Source organism: Bombina bombina, chromosome 5, assembly GCF_027579735.1.
Source record: "Bombina bombina isolate aBomBom1 chromosome 5, aBomBom1.pri, whole genome shotgun sequence".
Classification (NCBI taxonomy): Eukaryota; Metazoa; Chordata; class Amphibia; order Anura; family Bombinatoridae; genus Bombina; species Bombina bombina.
The window spans coordinates 739035689-739052500 of NC_069503.1; the positions used below are offsets into that span (position 1 = coordinate 739035689).

General features: G+C 36.6%; 1 protein-coding gene across 1 annotated transcript in view; it reads left to right on the top strand.

Annotated features, from left to right (window-relative positions):
* The window catches only part of CDKAL1 (CDK5 regulatory subunit associated protein 1 like 1), a 2417072-nt gene that overhangs the window by 1907285 nt on the left and 492975 nt on the right, over window positions 1-16812 (top strand). The gene's annotated exons all lie outside the window — the stretch shown is intronic.

Here is a 16812-nt window from a genome sequence, read left to right on the forward strand (position 1 = left end):
AAATCATTCTCACCCTTTAGAATTGGTAGATGTTTCTTAACAATCTTTTTGATTTGCTCATATTGACTGCTAAATGTGGTAATAAAAGAAGGTTTCTGTCAATCATGTGTTCTCCTTTTTTGTATGTCTGATAATAGATCCTTTCTGTCTATTTTCTCAACTTGGGGAAAAGCATTTTTTTATAATTTGCCGGTTATAGCCTCTTTGGATAAATCTATCCCTTAGGTTGACACTTTCCTGAAGAAAAATCTCATTTTCGGAACAGTTTAGTTTGAGCCTCATATATTCACCCTTTATAATCCCAAAGCCTGTATGTTTTGGATGTGAACTTTTGGCATGCAGGATTGTATTCAACTGAAGTGGCTTCCGATACAGCTCACTTTCAATTTTTGCTTTCTCCAAATTGCCTTTAAGTAATACATCCAAAAAGGCGATTTCCATGGGGTTAATCATATATGTGAATTGTAGTCCTACGACATTGTCATTTAAATAACTTACAAAATCCTCCACTTCTGACACTGTACCTGTCCAGACAAAAATGAAATAGTCTATGAACCTGTGATAAAATCTAATGCTGCTCTTGTATGGGTTACTATCTCCATAGACGTGAGACAGCTCCCACCAACCCATAAATAGGTTGGCGTAAGATGGGGGCGAATTTCGCCCCCATAGCTGTCCCACGTCTCTGGAGATAATATTCCCCATCAAAAAGATAGTAGATTTGGTTAAGAAGGAAAGTGATAACTCTGACCAGAAAATCCTTGAAAGGATCATCATAGTTGGTGAATTTGTTGAGGAAAAACCTAACCGCTATCAAACCCTTGTCGTGTGGGATAGCGGAATACAGTCCCACAACATCTACTGTAACCCAGGAGAAGCCTTTCTTCCATATTTCATCGTCCAAGAGTCTCAGGAGATGCTTGGTGTCTCTTATATAGCTTGGAATCAGCTTAAACGGAGGTTGTAGGAAAGAATCCACCCATGTTGACAATTTCTCCAAGAGAGACCCAATACCAGAGACATTTGGCCTCCCTTTAATGTTCTCCAGAGACTTGTGCATCTTAGGCAGATGATGAAAAATTGGGACAACTGGTTCTCTAACATACAGGAATTCAAAGGTTGGTTCATCAATGAACCCCTCCTCCCTGCCATCATCCAGAATGTGACACACAAGCCCCTGGAAAGCAACAGTAGGGTTATTGGGTAATTTACAATATACTTGGTTATCCTCTGTTGTTTTGCTTCTCTGACATACTCACTTTTCCACATCACCACAACATTCCCTCCCTTGTCTGCTTGTCTATATACCACTTGTTCTTTCTTTCTAAGTGTCTCAAATGCCTTTCTCTGTGAAAAAGTAAGATTAGATTGAGATTTCTTGGTTGACAAAAGACTATGTAAGTTTCTGAGATTTTTTTCAACTCGATGATGAAATGTCTCCAAAACCTCTCCCCAAGATTTAACTGGGTACAAAACTGACTGTGGTTTGAAACTCACACCAGCTCTTGTCAATCCAAAGTTGTCTTTATAAGTTTCCATTTCCAGTTCTAAAAGAGACATATAATCTCTTGCCTCGTCAAAAGCATCATCACACTGTCTGCCTAGATTTAATGAAGAAATTTTACATATATCATTGTCATCATGAACATTAGTTTCAGCAGAAAAAAACTTTAACGTAAGTTTGTGCACAAAATAATTGAGATCTATCACCGTTGCAAAAATATTGAAATTGGTACTAGGAACAAAACCTAAACCCAAGTTTAATACTTCAATTTCTTCCTGACTCAATACTTCTGTGGTTAAATTGATCACAGTTAGATTTTGTACTTGTTCTTGGATTTCATAGCCCTAAGGCCATTTCTTTTGGTCTGTGCGTTTACCTCTCCTTTTTCTTTTTCTACTACTTATCCTTTTGTCATGTCCTGGTGAAAAACCTGTTCTCCCTGTTCAGTCTTATTTCCTTGCATTTGACTCGGTTTGTTTACATCTAGAATTTTCTTCCTAACTACCATCTCTCCCCTGGCATTCATATCATGTATTGCTCCATCTCTATTCTCTGTCACTATATTATCTCGGTTTATAATATTCTCTTCTTGTATGTGACTGACCTTGCTAGTTGTTACCTGTCTTTCCACTCTTGGTAGTTGTAATGGGTCTTTATGTGCCTGGTTGAGTATGGTAGGAACTATGTCATCTTCATCAGTAGATGATATATCAGAGTCTGAAAGGGAAAATGATACATGTTTACTACCACTTTTGGCATTTTTCTTTCTATTATAACGTTTTGTCTTATTCCTTTTGGGTTGATTATATGGTCATACATATACACAGTTATTTTTGTAATCCATTTGATCTCTGTCAAACTTCTTTATTTTGAGAGAGTCAATGTCCCCTTTAATTGCTGTGACTGATTCACCCAAAACTTCATCCAACTTTTTATAATCCTTGTGGTTAATAAACAGGCTCAGGTCCGTTTGTAACTCTGTTATATCAGACCGAAGCTGCTCTAATTGCTGTTTCTTATATACAACCAACATAAGCATTAGCCTTGTTGAACATTCAGTCAGGACAGAGTTCCAATCATTTATAAATTCTGCATCTGTTACAGGAAACGTAGGGAACTTGTATACTCTGAGCCCATTTTGAGAGAAACATATTTTTCCATCAGGTTGATGTCCCACCAAGTCTTATATTCTTTTAGAAGTAAAGATTCCATCTTTTGAAAAATGTCAGAAATAGAAAATTTCTTGGTTTCCTCTGGGAAAAAAAAACATCTAGTGATGGTCTGGATTGTTCCATATCTGAAACAGCCCTTAAAGAAAAGGGAATTGTATTCATGCTGCTAAATGTATTGTGCTTGCCTATTAGGTTTTTAACCAGCCTTGAATCTTAACAAATAAACTGCTGATACTTATTTAAGCCCTTGTCAAATCAGTGGTTTGGGTACAGCTAATGGAGGAAAAAATGTTCAGCCAAAAGTCAATATTTGCAAAGTCGCTGTCAAACCAGTATCCTCACAAATTAGACCTAACGAACTTCTACCTCTTTTCAAAAAACTTTGTCACTTCTTTTATAAAGAGTTTTTGTTCAGATTGATAGAAACATTTCTTACACACATATATGTTTATACTCAGTGTTTTACTCGCATCACCCTTGGGGAGTTCTTCCTGGAAATCCTTTTGTTCCCACAAAATCCTGTCGATACTTCATTAAGAGCTAGGGAGGTTTTGCCTCTTGGACTAACGACATCGTTATGGGACCTTCACTCGCCTCGTAATCGACAGCTGAACTCTTGGGGTGAAAGTAAGTTTTTGCTGGAAACGTTTTATTTTTTCTTAAACTATTGCAATTTTGATTTTGAAAAGAGGGTAAATGAATCGAGGCTCAATGATGCTTAGATTACCTGGCCAACCGCAACTGACTCCCTCAAGTCAGAAATCCATAGTATCAGAGAACAAAAAATAGTGGTGCCCAGGAAAGCACTGTAGAATGCAAATTACATTTATTGGCAGCTGGATAAAACAATAAACAATACAATTGCTTGCAAGCACAAGAAAAGGCACGGTATGACGTGTTTCTGCGTTATGCCGTCATCAGGTACCTGCATATGTCTCATACTAATTACCTTATAAAGGTTCCTGTTTTAACTGATTGGATATTCCTAAACCTTCATTGAAAACTCTCCCTACTTAACCCTTAAAGGAGTGTGGAAAAGAGGCACGCAGCATTGTTAACCCATTCAGGTGTTGATAAGACACCTGATTTTCGTCAGTCTTCTGCATTGTTTGTTTGTTTTTCTGGGAAACGCAAAGGTCAGAAAGCTACGGCCACTTCTCTTTCTCTCTGGTTGAGAAGTATTATTTGTTTGGTATATGAGACTGCTGGACAACAGCCTCCTGAGAGAATCGCAGCTCATTCCACTAGGGCTGTGTCTTCTTCTTGGACCTTCAAGATTGTGGCCTCTGCAGAACAGATTTGCAAGGCTGCGACGTGGTCGTCTTCACACACATTTTCTAAATTAACAGCTTTGCTGTGGTGCTTTTTGCCTCCTCCTGCTGGCCAGTAGTGATATTCCCAACAGTAATTGATGATTCCGTGTACTCACCGTGTCTAGAAAGAAATACATTTATCTGGTAAGCATAAATTTTGGTTTTTATCTGGCTCACAACTATACTTTTTGCCTCTAAAGGGACATGAAACCCAAAATGTATATTTCATGATACATATAGAACATACAATTTTAAACAACTTTTCAATTTTCTTCTTTTATCAAATTTGATTAATTCTCTAGTTATCCTTAAATGTTGAAGGAGCAGCAAGCACTACTGGGTGCTAGGTTAACCCATTGGGTGAGCCAGTAACTAGAGGCATATGCGTGCAGCAACCAATCAGCACCTAGCCCCAGTAATGCATTGCTACTGTAGAGCCTACCTAGGTGTGTTTTTCAACAAAGAATATCAAGCGAACAAAGCAAATTAAATACCAAAAGTACATTTAAATGTAGTTCAAAATTGCGTGCTGTAAGATTAATTTTGTCTTTATCGACCCTTTAATCACAGATGGGAAGTTATGCGTTGCCTGTGCACTGAATGCCTGCTTTGAAAATATGCTTTCAAAGTCCCTTAAAATAAGTTACGTTTTCAAATATTTTAACTGTACAATTTATCCCATATTTATCCCATTCAACAAGACAAATAAAAACATAAATAACGGCTATAACCAGCCTCCTGACTTTAACATGTAGCGAAGAGTGCACGTGGGAATGCTTTCTGCACACCCTCAACTGAAGCTGAGAAACTGGGCATTGTGGGCATTTTGTTATGCTTTCTCCACCATTGATAGATAAAATGTGCAGGTAAATAAAGAGGAAAACTTTTTCTCCAGATTTTTCCCCATAATGATGTAACAGGGACATGAAAGTCAAAATAAAACTTTCATAGTTCAGATAGTGTGAAATTTCAGTTTACTTCTATTAACAAATTAACTTTTTTCTCTTGGTATCCTTTGTTGAAAAGAATACCTAGGTAGACTCAGGAGCCGCAATGTACTATTAAGAGCTAGCAGTCGATTGGTCATCTAGATCCCAGTAGTGCGCTGCTGCTCTGGACATTTATAAGCAATAGTATAATAATAAAATGCTGTTACACATTAAATACTTTTTTATTGTACTGAAATTATTTAATATCAAATCTGAATGTTTACAATCATAACAACCATCAGGGGTTACACATTTAGCCCTCGAGAGCCTCTGGTGATAAATTAGAGCAATTCATTTTATCACTACAGCTTCTAGCAGCCTTCCTCTTAAAGGGCCAGTATAGGGAAAAATGACAAATAATTAGGGTGAGATTGTAATATAATATGTTTAATTATGTGTAGTTAAAACATTTTGCAATATTCTTTCATTATTTATTTAGTTCCCTTTTAACTCTTAAAATAGTTGGCTTTCTAAATTCCTCTGAGTTTCTATAATGTAATGGGTGTGGCCATTTTTGTGTGTGTTTCAGACAGAGTGTGCTATTTTAAAGACGTTTCCAATTTACTTCTATTTTCAAATTTGCTTCGTTCCCATGATGTTCTGTGCTGGAGAGATATCTAGGTAGGCATCTGTAGCACTGCATGACAGGAAATAGCGCTCTTGCAAATCGATAACATTCTTGCAAAACTGATCCCATATAGTGCTCCATAAATGGGCCGGCTCCTAAGTATATGTCCCTGTTTTTCAACAAATATACCAAGTGAATTAAGAAAAAATGATAATAGATGTAAATTAGAAAGTTGTTTAAAATTGCATGCTCTATCTGAATCATGAAAGAAAACAATTGTGCTTCATATCCCTTTAAATTTCCCCTTATTTGTCTTTCCTGCTGAGGACATTGTGGATAGATATACAACAGGCAATAAAAGAGGCTGTCCAAACAAGGCTATTTGGAAGATAAATTACATAAAAAGGTTCCACATAGCCTATTATTTGATAGAAACTAAAATTTGTTTCTTTTTTATTTATTTATTTTGTTTATAGAAACTAAACCTTTAACCTTTTAGCGCCGTTAGGATGGCATGGAACGTCCTAGCCATTTAGCTGTCCTAAAGCCACCGGTGCTTCCAGAATGCAATCAGGTCATTGTGGGTGTGCCTAGCGTCATAGGGACCCCCCCTGACCCAATCCCATCATTGAGATTTCACGATTGTAGGATTTCAATTTGTTTACATTGAAACTTTGTTCCAATGTAGACAAATAAACCCTGTCATCAAAAGGGTTAATCTTGTATTTTGAATATTGAAATGATTCATTGTGGGCAGGACCGTCTTTAACACAGGGCAAAAGGGGCAGCTGCCCAGGGCCCAGTTTCTGTTGAGGGGCCCAAGAGTCCTAAAAAAAAAAAAAAAATTTTTTTTTTTTTTTATGGTTCATACCAGACTGCTGATTTGACATGTCACAGTCAAAAGTACTCTGCTTATATATATATATTTTTTTTTAAACTGTGCCAGACCATGCCGGTGTCACGTGATGTGCCAAGCTATTGCCATGTGCTGTTTTAGATGTGCACTGTGCAGCACTGAATGCAAAGCCCTAACTCAGCATCCAGCCATTCCCACTGCATCATAAAAGGTCCTACTGGGGCTACCACTGTTACCAGGTAACTGCTCTGGTGGTAGGGATTGTTTCTGGGTAGGGCTGACTGTAGGCGCATGCAGCAGAAAGCTGGAGCGGCAAGCATGTGAGGATTTGAGCATCTGTGCAGCTGCATACAGTGCTCTCTTCAGTCTTGAGGCTGTGTGACTCATCTCACACTGTATCCATGCAGCCTTGGACAGACATCATCCAGTCTGCTGGTCCCCTTAGCCCTGCTCTTTCTGCTGTGGACCTAAGATCAACTAACTGAAGTTTGTTAGGGGAACAGTGCTTTGTAGAAAGGTGTCAGTGGGAAGAATAAGTGAGTGCACACACACCCCTCCCCATGCAGCATTGTCTAGTGCAGTGATTTTTAACCTTAGTGCAAGGTGAGAGGGAACTTGTTCCTAGCAAAGAAGTGACATGTGCTGCTGTGGCTGATGTATAGTGTCATGCTGATACTTCACATATTAATGTAAGGTTTATTTTTATAGTTTTTGTTTTCTCTCTGTCTCAGATTTTACAGCTTCCTATAGTAGTTCTGCTGTTCCAGTCAGTAAACTTATATCTGTCTGCACCTCCATGCTTCCTCCTCAGTCTTTACCTTGCTTTGCTCCTGTTGGCTGCCCTAAATCTCTTTAACCAACTAACCTCACACCAGAATCACATTCAAAAGAATATTACATGAATCCACAGTGGAGGAATTTATATATTTATTTACTTATTAGTACTGCTTAGGTTCAGTTTCACATATTGCAATTTATTTCATTTTTTTAAATGATTAGCTCAGCAGTGGATAATCCACTGCTGGGCTAATAATAATAATAAAAAAATGATTTAGTTGTTTTTTTGGGATGTTGGGGTGGAGAGCGAAATTGCATGGGGGGGGGCCCAAGAAAATTTTCGCCCAGGGTCCAGTCAATATTAAAGACGGCCCTGATTGTGGGGGGAAAATCTACATATTGTTCTAAGGCTAATCTTTGCTTTAAATACATAATTATGTCTAGCATGTATTTACTGTTAACATCCCTACTGCTTGGGAGCTGCACAGAACTGCTTGCCCTGAGTGTAAACTGCTGTTGACCCAAACAGCAGTGCTATCAGAAGAACCCAGCTGTACAATTAGTGTTGCTGATTGTCTAAACTCGATCTATAGTGATACAATTCCATACTCGTCTAATGAATGAGAGTGTCATTTTCACCATAATCACTCTTTAATCTACTAAAGTGTTTAATACTTTGTAAGCAGAAATATATTTAAGATCTGCCTTATAGGCACAACATACCATATGCAGATGGTTATGAGGGTGTGAATCGGTGGAATGCGGGGTGCCTTTGAGACTAGGTGAGCTATTACTAGGGCAGTAGGACTTCGGGGCAGTAACTGAACATGGGTAGTTCTACAGCATTAATGCTTTCTCACTCCTGTGCTCTCCAAATGTTTTATTAATTTTATTTAAAACAAATTCCTTCCTTTAAAATATCTAAAGAGATCTTATTACTGGCTGGAGTGCCCATTGGTATATATGTAAATATAATGTATATGTATGTTTGTTATATTGTGCTCTTGAGCTAGGCATTGTCATAATGTGTAGCTACAATTTGCTGCTGTATGTGTGATCGAATGAGCAAGCAGGTAGAGAGGGCTGATCTGCCAACAGCTTGTAATTATGTGAATTCTAGCTGTCTTCTGTCCCATCTGTTAAGTTTGTTTCCAGTGAAAATGTTACTGACTTGACCATGACGTCTAATGACTTTACAGTCTCATTGCGTATTCCCTTGTTTTGTCACTTCTACTTGTTTGCTCCATCCTTTCATGTGTCAGAAATGCCAAGAGCATTTAGTTTCTAACATGCATGTAAAACTGAGTACAGCCATCTATTTCACTAAGCACGCAAATGCTCTCAGCTGCAAAGCATTATGGTCTGCTAGTCTAGTCATATGCAATGTATTTGATACTTTACAGGTTGTTTGTACCCAGCCTACATATAAAGAATCAGTAGTCATTGTGATGTGCTGGCCTAAATGGTTGTAAATTATAAATATTGACCGTGCGTCAGAAATGGGAATCTCATATTTACAAATAATGTAAAACTTAACATTTGTAAACGGAATATATTTTAATATTTGTGTTAACTTGACACTTGCTTTAAGTGTTTAACTATTCAATATTTATCAAGAAAAAAACATAATTTTCACTAATACAAGTAAAAAAACTGTTCGTACATACTAAAAATAAAAAAAATCCCAATATTTCACATAACCACTGTATACTTTAATGAATTCTTTAACTTTAGCATAGACTCTAAAGGTTTGTTCAGATATTCCAATCAAGATTATTCCAGCACTCATTTAGAGCGTGCCAGAGACTGTCTAAATGTGTCACTGTAGGTTTTGGCTTTTCAAATGATCATATAAATTGTGATCCTTGTACTGTGGCTATTGGTTATGTGCTGTTCAGTGCCTGTAGCTAGTTTGCATCAAAAGTTATTAGGCAAAAGAACATCTAAAGGATACATACATTGAAACATGCTCAGCCACATGTTTGTGTGCAAACAAATAATATATTGTGTAACTTGTAAACTTAGAAAGGTTTCTCACATGAGTCTGATGACTTAGGCAAAATAAATGTGACTCTTATCTGATTTCAGGAGCAGAGACTTGATTTGATTCCCGTAAACACTGCCACCGGAGCAGTGATGCACATTTTATTTTTAGTAATGACCTTTTGTAATGTGATCCCTGATCCGTTGAGATGCTGTTCACTTTTGATGCATCTCCAAATCCCTTTTTTATGCATTTTAAATCATCGCACGATTGCTCTGAATATATTCATGTTCATTGTCAGAGATGTAATTTAAACACATCTGTTCAAATATGCATTTCAGATCAACTTGGTGCTGGTTCTAATAATATGGCAGGGTTTTTGACGGGTATTATATCCCTAAAGTACACACCAGATGGCATTTATTAAGGAGTGAATAGAAATTAACTTAAAGATGTTGAGCATGTTGTCTTAAGTCACTCTCTTAATAGTTATGAACCAATAATCAGAACTTACAAATGTGTAATTGAAGTCCGTGGAACACTTCCACTAAATTATTGCTGCATAGTGAGAGAATTCCAGGTATCAGACTGCAGATCTTAAAGGGACACTGAACCCAATTTCTTTCTTTCGTAATTCAGATAGAGCATGTAATTTTAAGCAACTTTCTAATTTACTCCTATTATCAAATTTTCTTCATTCTCTTGATATCTTTATTTGAAAAAGAAGGCATCTAAGCTTTTTTTTTATTCAGACCCTGGACAGCACTTATTTATTGGTGGGTGAATTTAGCCACCAATCATCAAGGACAACCCAGGTTATTCACCAAACATGGGCCGGCATCTAAACATTCTTGCATTTCAAATAAAGATACCAAGAGAATGAAGAAAAATTGATAATAGGAGTAAATTAGAAAGTTGTTTAAAATTTCATGCTCTATCTGAATCACGAAAGAAACATTTTGGGTTCAGTGTCCCTTTAATTTTCGTTTTTCATCAAGTCAACATTATAGAGGAACAGCTACATATACTGTGCATATCATGATTTTTAGATTTGTTAAAGGGATAGTAAACACCAAAAATGTTACTGTATTGTTTAAAAAGATATAAAATCCCTTTATTTACCATTCCCCAGTTATGCATAACCAACACTGTTATAGAAATATACTTTTTACCTCTGTAATTACCTTGTATCTAAACTTCTGCTGACTGCCTCCTTATTTCAGTTCTTTTGACAGACTTGCATTTCAGGCAGTTAGTGTTGACTCTTAAATAACTGCATGTGCACAATGTTATCTATGAGAAATAACATGAACTAATGCCCTCTAGCTGTGAAAAACTGTCAAATACATTCAAATCCGTGGCGGCCTTCAAGGGCTTAGAAACTAGCATATGAGCCTACCTAGTATTAGCCTTCAACTAAGAATAACAAGAGAACATAGCAAAATTGATGATAAAAGTAAATGAGAAAGTTGTTTAAATTGACATGCCCTATCTAAATCATGAAACTTTAATTTGGACTTTTACTTTCCCTTAATTATATGCTGATTTTGAATTTGTCTCCAATTATATCACCAATTGATGAGGGTCCACTTTCTATTTTTTTTAAAAAAGTTTTCCCTAGAAGCATAAAAAAAGTAAATTAAAGGGATATGAAACCCAATTTTTTTCTTTCATTATTCAGATAGAGCTTGCAATTTTAAAGGGACAGTCTACACCAGAATATTTGTTTTAAAAGATAGATAATCTCTTTATTACCCATTGCCGTTTTGCATAACTAACTCAGTTATATTAATAAACTTTTTACCTCTGATTATCTTGTATCTAAGCCTCTGAAAACTGACATTTATTTCAGTTCTTTTGACAGACATACAATTTAGCCAATTGGTGCTGGCTCCTAGGAACTCCACGGTGTTATCTATATGAAACACATGAACTAACACCCTCTAGTGTTTAAAAACCTGTCAAAATGCCCTAAGCTAAGAAGAGGGGGCCTTCAAGGGTATAGAAGTTAGCATATGAGCCTCCTAGATTTAGCTTTCAACTAAGAATACCAAAAGAACAAAGCAAAATTGGTGATAGAAGTAAATTGGAAAATTGTTTAAAATTACATGACCTATCTGAATAAGGAAAGTTTGTTTTGGACTAGACAGTCCCTTTAAGCAAACTTCTAATTTACTCCTGTTATAAACATTTCTTCGTTCTCTTGCTATCTCTATTTGAAAAAGCAAGAATGTAAGCTTAGGAGCTAGGCCATATTTGGTTCAGAACCCTGGTTAGCGCTTGCTGATTTGTGGCTACAAAATATTTATTTTCCAAAAAATATAAAAGTTGGTTATTTACATCTTAACCTTAGTCAAAAGACTTAGTAGTCCCTTTTTCTTTTTCCAGTGAAGCTGTGTCTGTTATTTTTTTTTCTTAATCATCAGCATCTGAACCTGCATTACTAGGCAATGTTTCTGGTGGCAGCGGAACTGGAATTTCAGGTCGTATAGTTGATGGTAGATTTGGATAGACAATGCTTTTCTTCTCTTTCGAGCTATAGCCTGTGATTTTTTTTTTGGCTCTCTCTATATTATTGGCACTCCAAATCTGAATGCTTTGTTTTTGCCCTTAGATCTTCTACTCAAATAAAACAAGCATTGTGGTGAACCCATGGTTTGTTAGTTTCACTCCAAAGTATGCATGGTACACATTTCTAATAAAAGGAATTACATTATGTTACATTGATGTTTTCTGATCACCAATTCCCCACAAATGTAGCAAAAGTTATCTGGACTGTTGCACACATCAATTGCTAGCAATGTTTCGCAACTGACTACAGTACTTGGAACACAACAAGAGTCTTGCCTTTCAGAATCTTAAATAGAAAATTAAAAGGGGTGAATGTCTTCTAATATATTTTAATTTGATGATATGAAACCCAGAAATCATTTCAAAATAACAAAACATCAAAATTGTGAAACACACCGTGGGTGATATGACATTTTTAAAGTTTTTTTTTTTTTTTCAATTCAGCAGCCCACAAATACATTAAAATCAGCTAACAGCTTGTAAAAACATAATTTATACTTACCTGATAAATTAATTTATTTCATGGTGGCGAGAGTCCACAATCCGTTACTCATGGGAATTACATTTCTACCACTAGGAGAAGGCAAAGACTCCCAAACCCCAAGAGCCCTATAAAACCCCTCACACATAATTTAGTCTAATGTATAGCCAAGTAGTGAGGTTTATAAGAAATAAGAGCCAAAAAGGAGCAGGGAATAAAAGATGTGCTTAAAACAAATCCAACTTAAGAAAAGGGTGTGTGCTTGTGGACTCTTGTCGCCATGAAAGAAAATAATTTATCAGGTAAGTATAAATTGTCTTTCATATAGGTGGTGAGAGTCCAAAATCCATTACTCATGGAAACAAATAACCAAGCTGTGGAAGTCCACAAGTAACCATAAAGGGAGTGATTGAAAAAATCTGCTTTTTTCGCTCGGAAATTAAATCCATAACCCAAAAGGAGAAAATCTGATAATAAACTAAAAAAACAGGCATACTTAGTCATCTGAAACAACTGCCTGAAGGACCTTTCTACCAAAGGCTGCTTCATAGGAAGCAAAAATGGTAACCTTTAGTAAAGGTATGCAAAGGAGACCTAGTGGCTGCCTTGCAAATTTGATCAACTGAAGCCCCATTCTTGAAATTCCAAGAAGTGGCAACTGACCTAGTAGAATTAGCCATAAGCCGCTATGGCAGAGGCTGATCCGCCCCCAAATAAGCCTTGTGAATCAAAGGCTTCAATGAAGAGGCTAAAGAAATAACAGAGGCCTTCTGACCTTTCCTATGGCCAGAAAAAAAAGGAACAAACAGACTAGAAGTTTGTCTGAAAACCATTATAGTATTAAAGGGGACAGTCAATGCCAACATTGCTATTGTTTAAAAAGATAGATAATGCCTTTACTACACATTCCCCAGATTTACACAACCAACATGGTTATATTAATATACTTTATAACATTTAAACCTCTAAATTCCTGCCTGAAGCAATTGACTTGAAAAAGGAAGACACACTTCCGAAAGCTTGTCATCTTATAAATGTATAGTTAGTCCAATAAAAAAAGTATCATTGCTCAATGCAATATTCTTGTTATTTTTATATCTAAATCTCTGGACTAACACGACTACTCCAATCAACGAGAAATAAAAGGAAAGAGCAGATATCTGTTCTGTCATGTAATTGGCAGATAAATACTTATCTAAACCATCCTGTAAAAACTGAAGAATCCGAGGGATTCTAAAAGAATGTCAGAATATTTATAATCTATACATCATTGTAAGTTTAGAAAAGTCACATAAAAAAAAAAATCGTCCTACTGCACTCCTCCTGGTCTGTATAACAGTCAGATATTAAATCTTTTCGGTATTAGTTATCCTAATCACAAATTGCAACTCGGAAGCATTTAAGAAAGATCGAATCCAAACTAGCAAGAGGTCTGTAGCAAAGGTATAAATATTGAAACCTTACCGTACGCTTCTCATATGTTTATCGGCTTGAAGCATAAACAACTAGCATATACTGGTAGTCTCCTTGCTGTATAACAGATCTGTCTCTCAGTTTGTATCCTGCAGCGGGTCGCTGTCCTCAATGCGCGCTCCATGCGCTGGGACGTCCATACGCCATCAATCCGCGCTGCTCCGTTCCGGTGTTGCTGGTAGGGAACTTTGTGATGATGTCATCCGATGCTGTGTGCTGCCGCAAACTTTTGGCTGCAGAGGGATAGAATGCCTAGGCTTAAGCCAGAACTGGAAACATCAACTTAGTACACTTTACAAATCCAGCGAGCCTCACAGCATTCAATAAAAGTTCTAACATGGTATTAAAAGCTGCATAAGACCATCATTGTAAGTTTCCCAAACTTTGTGATAAATCTTCCTAGAGACAAATTTTCTGAGAAAACTTTGTCTCAGAACTAAGCATTCAATTTCCATGCCATGAAGCTTTAGAGAATAAAGATCCGGATGGAAAAATGAAAAAGCACATAAAGTTTGACCGCAGAGGAAGACGTCAAGGCAAATAACTGGACATTTGAACCAGATTTTTATGCCAAATCCTGTAACGCCACGCTAGTGCAATCAGGATTACAAATGACTTTTCTAGTTCTATCTTAAAAATCACTATAAAAAAGGGAACCAGAGAAGAAAACTAATAAGCAGGTTGAAATTACCAAGGAACTACTAGAACATCCACTAATCTGCTTAAGGATCCCTGGACTTTGCAAAGTACCTGGGAAGTTTGATGTTCAAACGAGAGACCCTCAGATCTATTTATGTTAGGCCCAAAAGATCCACTCCCCTGGATATAGAGACGAATGACTGAGAAAGTCTGATTCCCATTGTTCACTCTTGAAATGTGAATCATAAGATTTAGGCAAGAATTTACTTTTGCCCAGGAGAGAATCTGAGACACCTCCAACTAGGATAGGGAACTGTGAGTTCCCTTTGATAGTTGACAGATGTTACTTATTGTGAGATTGTGTGTCTGGAAATGAAGATAAGACTCCCTTATTAACAGAGGCCACGCTTGAAGGGTCCTAAAAAATGCACAGAGTTCTATAATATTGATTGGCAACCTAGCCTCTGAGGATCCCAAACCCTGTGCTATCAGGCACCCCAAACAACTCTCCAACCTGAAAATGTGTATCTGTGGTAATTAGAAGGGATCTGAAATCTGAGACAGTTTGAAGAAAAAAAAACCCTCTCTTTTGGAGGCCTTGTTCTTAAATGAATGCAATATTCTTGAGAAAAATGTTTTGAACCCAGAGGTCTGGGACAGACTGAACCTAAGCCCCCTGATTAAAAACTGACCCTAGCAGGATTCCACACTTAAAATACATTCCACTGCTTACTAAAGAGTAGGTGTGGTATTTAAATGCTTGAGCATATGTGCGTATGCTACTGAACAGTAGTTTTGGAGATGGGAACCCACTTTTTAACCTGTTTGGACTTTTTCCAATGAGCATTAGGTCCCCAGAGTAAACCATATAAACCTTGCTGTGGGTCGGTTGTCTATTCTATATATCTTTATCATAAAAGTTTCATTTTGACTTGAGAGCCCTTTAAGAAGCGATTTATTTTACTATGCAGGAGAGACATACCATGCCCCCAGCAATCGTTTAGGATTTTACAAATGCTATCGAGCTGTGTAGTCTCACTTCTAAAAATAAATAGGATTTTTTAGATATTTCCGTAGACTTCCTGTCAGGAGGGGGGGAAAAGACCCTTTATCTCTAGTAATAATAGAGATCTTTTTATTTTTTTTCTTTGAAAAGGAAAGAGACAACAATCTAGATTTTAGACACCATAGTAAGCATTCCAAAATATAAGCCACAGGGCCCTCCTGTTAAGAATATCTACAGACATGCTTTTGACACAGATTTTTATAATATCAAATACAGCATCACAAATAAAATAATTGGTATTCTGAAGCAAACGTAATAGCTATAACTAACCGTGATATCAGGAAAAAAAAACTGTTCTGAGAATTTATCCACTTTGTAGAAAAAAAGGATGCACCTTTAAAAATGTTTCAAAAAGGATTAAGACACACCCGGTTTAAATAATTCCTTAGAATACTCAGAATACTTAGGATTGTTTTAACCCCTAAAGTGACTAACAACTCTTTAAAAAGAGAACCATGTAATTAGCTTAAAAGAAGAGTAATTTATCAGGTTTCTACAGCAGATGAGGGATCCTCATTCTTTAGAGGAAATCTTATTATCTGAAGATACCACAGTATCCATTGGATCAAGGTTCATATCACTTAGAAGGAAAGAAAATCTAAACTGACCTTTTTTTTCCAGCATCAACCTGTAATAAATAGAGAACGGGTCTATTAGTACCCAAAGAAACCTTAGATTAGTTAGTATGCATTTAACAGGTCTAAACACAAGTTACATAAATGAGCTGAAGGGAGTACTTCAGTTATTTTATAATAAGCACATTTAAGCACATTTAAATAATGGTAGAAAAGTATTCAGGAGATTTACTAGGGTAAATTAAGAGACAGATTTCACTGAACACCCCTTAAAGAGATGCTAAACCCAAATTTTTTTCTTTCATAATTCAGATAGAGCATGCAATTTTAAGCAACTTTCTAATTTACGCCTATTATCAATTTTTCTTCGTCTAAGCTAAGGAGCCAGCCAATTTTTGGTTCAGACCCTGGGCAGCATGTATCCACCAATCAGCAAGAACAACCCAGGTTGAGAACCAACAATGGGTCGGCTTCTAAACTTGCATTCTTGTTTTTCAAATAAGGATAGCAAGAGAATGAAGAAAAATTGATAATAGGAGTAAATTACAAAGTTGCTTAAAATTGCATGCTCTATCTGAATCATGAAAGAGATAAAATTTGGGTTCAATGTCCCTTTAAGAAAGCTTTTAAGGAAAGAAAACATTTATACTCCCTTTTAAGTAGCTTGCAGATAAAGTTAATGCAGAAACCTAGTTCAGACTAGTTTTTATTTTTTTTAAACTTGTGAAAGCACAATCGAGGTGAAATTAGCTGCAGCTGGATTCAATTTTTAAAACCTTTTTCTTGTTAGGTAGCTGAGCTAATCATTAAACTACTAAAGCTTGGCAGAAAGAGTTTGCCTAAC